This window comes from Muntiacus reevesi, chromosome 15 (genome assembly GCF_963930625.1).
Source record: "Muntiacus reevesi chromosome 15, mMunRee1.1, whole genome shotgun sequence".
Classification (NCBI taxonomy): Eukaryota; Metazoa; Chordata; class Mammalia; order Artiodactyla; family Cervidae; genus Muntiacus; species Muntiacus reevesi.
In genome coordinates, this window is record NC_089263.1 from 31,081,657 (window position 1) to 31,088,300 (window position 6,644).

The window sequence follows — 6,644 nt, forward strand, 5'->3', positions numbered from 1 at the left end:
TCACCCCAGCTTGGAAGGGGCAAGGTCTCAAGGCAGAGGCCCCTGACTCTTGTCATCACTTTCAACCCCAGCCGGCCAGGATCCTGTTACTCGATCTCCATTGCAGAGCAACTCTGTAGGCTCCACTGCCGGGCCTGAGAACCCTCAACTCCTCTTTTCAGCAGACGCTTATTAAATACCTACTGTATGCCTGCTCTGTCCCAGGCAATTCTCTTACACTTGGTCCCATGTGATCCTATGAGAACCCATAGGATCCTATGTGATCCCATGGAAATAGGTATTTAACAGATGAGAAAACTGGGGCTTAGAGAGGCTAAGTCACTTCCCCAAGGTCACACAGCTGGGGAGCGGTGGGTCAGGAACACCAGATTGCCCCTCTTCCAGACTGATGAGAGTGGCTCTCCCAGCCCTGCTCCAGGTTAATCCACAGAGCTGACTACAGCACAAGCCTTAGAACAGGTGAGCTTCACTGAGGAGTCAGAGGAGAAAGCCCTGGCTAGCCTAGTTTACACCTGCTCTGGGAGAACCTGCCCAGCTGGCTCCCTGGGCCTTGGAAGGATACCCCGTGTAGGCAGTGGTCAAGTAGTCACATCCCAGACTGAATGCCTTGCTTGCTCCCCACTTGGAACTGCTGAAGCTGAGAGGGTGGGAGGTGGGGCGCAGAGTGGGGTGTACACTAGGAGACCCAGGAGGCAGATGTGCCCTCCTCCCCCACCCAAATACAGCCCACTTACCTCTCTGGACCACCATGGAAGACACTTCTGAAATGCCAACATTTTCTGAAAGGGTTAGGGGTCTCTACCCCCAAGCGGTCAGGCAGGTAACCAGAAATGGACCTGCTGAGGAAGGGCCAGGGAAGCGCAGGCTCTGCCTAAAAACCCCAACTACTCCATGTGGGCCTGCCGATTTTTCAAGAGAAGCCAAAAGTCAGACTTCCCTCAGAAGGCGTCCATTGTTTAAATCTTGGCCACTATTTCAATTTTTTACAGTACCCTGTGGGTCAAACATTTGCCATCTCTGGCTCATGCCCTTAGCTGCTCCCACTGGCCAAGGCCCCAGTGCAGACCAGCACAGTGTTTTCAGAAGTTCAGAGTTCACAGAGTCCCTGCGCATCCCCTGTCATCTGAGACTTGGGGATCATGGTCCCTTTCTACAGCTGTAGAAACTGAGGCTCAGAGGGACAGAGTCCTGGGGGACGCCAGGCCCTGACCCCAGCCCAGGCCTCCTCGCACTGACCCCTCACTGTAGCCCAAGGAACACAGACAAGCTCCTTTAGAGGAAGGGACCTGAACTCCAGCCAGACAGAACTGGCCGGAAGGCAGGTGAGGACAGCAGGCTGCTCTCAGGAGCCTGGGGCAAAGGAGGCACAGATTTTATCCGCCCCTCCACTCTCACTGGGTCCTTTCGATTGAGGTGCAGGAGCAGGGCCCCTGGGCCCAGAAAAGGTAAAACTGGGTGGCGAGAGGGAAAAAATGAGGGCTTGGATTGGATTTTCTCCATTTGGAGGCAATGTTAGCTCCACTGTGCACTGCTCTCATCATTATTTTTTATCCAGAAGTTGATACATTGGCTGGAGTGGGGACTAGGTGGGGACTGGGTTGAGGAGCCTGTACCCCCAGGGAGCTAGCCAGGCTTTTCAAAGAGAGATCACAGCAGGAGTCGGGACGGTGGGGAGAGGAGGTGAGAAAATCCACAAATCTGAAACAAGGAGGCACTGATGTCCTTTCTCAGCTTTTTACACACATGCACACTTGTGCCCAAGACTTAAGCATGGAACCAGCACATGCACACACGTGTATATGGGCAGGTAGACATGCAAACATTCTCACACAGGCCGCCAAAGCCTTTGCTTACACTGTGCTCCCCACCTAGGATACTCTTGCCTTGATTCTGAGTCCTCTTGTATCATTTCTTGGGCCGCCTCCTTTCCTAGTGTCTGGAGCCAGGGAGGGGTGTTTGGATTAGGCCAGGTGGTACTGGGCCCTGGGTGTGTGTGAGAGAGAAAGGAAGGGGATCCTAGGGCAGAGCGGAGCTCAGGGATGAGCACCGTGCCAGGGCTAGCAGTGGGGCTGGGAGGTGTCCCAGCGCTGCCAGAAGGGAAGTGCAGAGTCTGCCGGCAGGGCACTGAGAAGGTCCGCTGTTTGCAGAAAGGGACACCGAAGTTGGACCTGAAAATCTTCCTTCCGCGCCCCCGGTGGAAGTCTTCCAGGATCACCCCGGGTCGGGTGCTCTCGCCTCCCTTCTAGCTCCGAGAACCGTTATGGTGTGCTGAACCTACTGGATACTGCGCTCAAGATATCTTAAATCCATCTTCCCGGAGCAGCTAACCTCCTCGAACAGCTCCAGACCTAGGACCGTACTTTTAAAACCCAAGCCCTTTGGCGGTGGGGAGGCAGCCTTCAGCACCTAGCAACGGAGAAACCAGGCCGAGTGTGATTGGTCAGTTCCAGCTCAAAGGAGGGACGTCGTGAACCGATTGGGTGGCGATGCTTATAAAAGGGAGATGCCACAGATCGCGAAGAAGTCCATGGGGCTCTGCTGTCCTGAGAGCCAGAGAACCAGAGAACCAGCCGGAAAGAGAAAGGACAGTGTGCAGTTCAGAATTTCCGCTCCTGCCACGGCAGGTCAGAGAGGAGCACTCCAGGTGGAGGTAGGTGTCCAATTTCAGATCCTAACCTTGGTGTTCCAGGAAGATGGGCTCAATTCTCAGTCTGCTCATGGAGGCAACACTATTGGCAATAAAACAGAAGTGTCTGGCACTCAAAGGGTTAAGCCTGAATTAACCAGAGCAGCCCCAGAAGCATTCCCTGGCAGTCCAGTGGCCCAGTACACGGGACAGGAGCTCAATCCCTGATCAGGGAACTAGACCCTGCATGCTTCAACTAAGAGCCCACGTGCCCCCTCCTCAGGTTTTCCTAGCAGTTGCAGAGCCTTGAGATTGCTACCCTGAAGAGTTCTCATGCCTCAACTGCACACCTCCAGGGAGCATTACTCATGTTGTTTTCCACTAATCGCATCCCCCTGGAGCCACAGACTGTAACGTGAATGGTGCCCCCTGGAGCTGAGTGCCCCCTGGACCCCACTGGTGGCTCTGGGTTCTCAGTGCAGCCCAGCTGATGGTGGGCTCCAGAGGGAGGCTTTAGTCTCAGCTGAGCAGTCTCCCTCGTGGCGGTCATGGGTGGGGGCTGACTAAAGACTGCCAGCTTAGATGCCTGTACAAGAGAGTCCGGACCCTGCCAGCCCCGAACCTCTCTTCCCAGCCTTCTCCCCTCAGCAGCCACCAGTCATCTGGCTGGACAGGCCCATGAATGGCAGGTCTGCAGCACTCTGGTGGCAGCCAGGCAGTTGATAACTGAAAGACGCCCAGGGCAATATTTATATTTTCCAAAACCAGGCAAAGGGGGTTGTAATGTAACAATAAGGGGGGCATAGAGGCTGCTCCATATACTAGTGACACCACTTTAGGAGTACTCTCTGTGGGTCAGACACCATATAGCAGTTCTGATTCTCACAAAAATCTTGAGAAAGAAATATAAATATTCCCATTTCACATATGAGGAAGCTGAGGCTCCAAGAGGCTCGGGAACTTGCCAGGCCACACTGTATCTTAGCAGAACTGGATTGGAGGGTGTCCTGCCTGACACCAGGGCTTTCCACACACCTCCTTCTAGCCCAGCCCCCAGTAACTTTCTGTCCTCAAGGGCAAAAGGCAGCAGTAACTTAGGTCGGAAGTAGCTTTGACCAGTCCAGTGTGATGAGAAGGCTGCCCTATAAGGGTCCCCTCCCTGAGGCTGTGGGCATCCTTTCCTGCAGCAGACAGGAGCTGCCTTTGTGCCGCATGCTTATGTGGCCGCCTGTGCCTGTGACTGTATGTACATGTGCTACATGAAACACTCGTGTGCTCTGGTCCCCAGCAGGCTGGCCTCAAGTCTCACTCACTCACACAGTAGCATGGCCCCTGGGGAGTCACGTCTCAGCTCTGTCTCTTACCCACTGTGTGACCATGTACTGGGCTTAATCACTCAGTCATGTCCGGCTCTTTGCAACCCCATGGACTGTAGCCCACCAGGCTCCTCTGTCCATGGGGATTCTCCAAGCAAGAATACTGGAGTGGGTTGCCATGCCCTCTTCCAGGGGATCTTCCCAACCCGTGGATCAAACCTAGGTCTCCCGCATTGCAGGTGGATTCTTTACCATCTGAGCCACTAGGGAAGCCCAAGAATACTGGAGTGGGTAGCCTATCCCTTCTCCAGGGGATCTTCCCAATCTAGGAATCAAACCAGGGTCTCCTGCATTGCAGGCAGATTCTGTGTGATCTTAGTGGGCTACTTAACCTCTCTGTGCCTCTGAGTCTCCATCTGTACAGTGGGGATAATCATATCACCTTCTTCAGAGGTAAATGAGTCTAATGCAGTGCCTGGTGCATGGTGGATGCCATAAGGGTGTTAGCTCGTCTATTATTCAGCAAAGGTTCACTGAGTGCCTCCTATGTGCTTACTATGAGTCTGATGGGTGCTAGGACCACATACTGGTAGGTGGTAGGACCTGGTAGGTGCTAGGACCACCCCCAGCTGCCTGCCTAACACCTGCACCTGAGCGTCCACCATGCTCAGATAACACATCGCCCTCCTCCCCCACCAGATCTGCACTCTTTCTGGTTGCCCATCTAAGAACTTAGAACCCCCAGGTACCCAGTCACCCAAACCAGTAACCTGGAAGCCCCCTTGTCACCTTGCCCTCCATCACCCCCTCATTCAACTAAGTTCTATCAACTCTATCTCCTAAATCACCATGAATCCATCTCCTTCTCTGCAACCCACCAGACTCCCTCTCCCCCAGTGACAGTAATAGATGCTATTGGTGGCTCACCCAGATCCCTTCCCTTCCACCTGTGCATCCCCCCCATCCCCACCCTCACCCCCCACCCTCTGAGCACTGCTGTGAGTGCTGGCTGCCAACAGCCCACCGCTGTCCTTCTCTAGAGCATTGCCCTCAGCCAAGGGAGACCGACCTTATCAGGAAATGCTTGAAGGTTTACAACCCACAGCCAATGGCTGACAGATCCAGGAACAAAAGTCCACCCCCTTGCCCCCAGCCCCTTTGCCTCCTGACAACTCTGATGCTATTCAAGCTCCAGGGCTCCCCTGGGATCAGGCAGAGAGCAAACTTCAGCTGACCCCTCATCCTTGCCTAGCTTCCTCCCCGTCCTATCCCACTCTCTGTGGGCATCACTTGAAAGCACTCGTTTAATAAACCTCTACCCCTCAGATCTCCTTTTCCTGCTCTGCTTTTCAGGAACCCTGTCTAAGAGACCATCTCCCTTACTGGGTTAGTCACAGTGACATGTTCTGGCCCTGGAGGAAAACTTGAAGGACAGGTGGGGGGCCTGGCTGGGGCAGGGGACAGTGGGGTCCTGAGAAGGGAAAGCAGGTAAGCTCTGGTCCGCCCCACCCATCCTGAATGGGCTGGCCTAAAGGAGTAGCCGGCACCCACCTGGCCTCCGAGACACTGTGATTAACTTTTGTGCCAGAGGAGAATGGGGAACTGGGGCTTTCCCTCCTCCTTTTTTTCTTTTTACTTCTCTTTTGCTGTCTTCAAAAGCTGAGCCCAAGTTAATCAGATAAATTCTTCGCCAGTCGCACCAACCATTTTTCTAAAGTTCAGTCTCCCCAGAGCGACTCATAATTACTCCAGACTGAGACATTAAAGCAAAAGGGGAAAGAAGAGGGGGAGAAAAAGATGTTTTTAATTAAAAAATTAATTTTTCCAACAGACCCACGGATGGCTGCCTGGCTATGGTGCTTCACTACCTCCGAGACAGTCCCCTTCCATCCGTCTTTCCTCATTAAATCTCAAGGAAGGGGAGGGGGGCCTGGAGAGGGCAGTCCCTCCCTGAACAAAGCCTTCTCACCCTCCAGCGGAAGCATCCAACTCTCTGCCGCCCTGAACAGTAAGTGGTTAGACTGCAGGAATCTAGGTAAGAATAGCAGATGCAGGGTGCGAGCTTGGAGTCAGACAGACGCGGGCCCCTGTTCAGTCCCCTAGGACATGTACAGCGTGGCAGCGCTCCCTGGCACCTCCCTCCTCAAGTAAGGTCCTTCGACCAACAGCATTGACATCAGCTGTTAGAAACCAGAATCTTAGATCACCTGAATCCAAATCTGTGTTTTCATAAGCTCTCTGATGACTCATGTGCACACTACATTTTACGAAACACTGTCCAAGTGGCTCTGAGCCTCAGTCAGCTCCTCTGGAAAATGGGGAGAATAAGGACCTCTGCCTTGCAGTTTAGTTTGCAAGGATTATGAAGGTGTAGAAGAAAACAGTTCATCAAACCATAAAGCAGAAACCTCAGAAAACATTCGCTGCTTATAACCCCGAGTCTTTTTGTTGTTAGGCGTCAAGCCTCACATCCGGTAGCATTTCAGGAACTTGATTTGGTGAACCAGAGGCCTTCCCACTCACTCGGGTACTTCATTCCCTGTATCTGGGACCCAACCAGGAGTTTCTTAAAGCAACTGAAGAGTTTGTAATCAGGGAACTCTTGACCAGAGGAAATATAGTCACTGTCTAAAGCATCATTTAGGTGCCTTCCCTGCTCATAGCAAGCTGGAAGCTACTGGGGGTGAGTAGGCTGGGGTGAG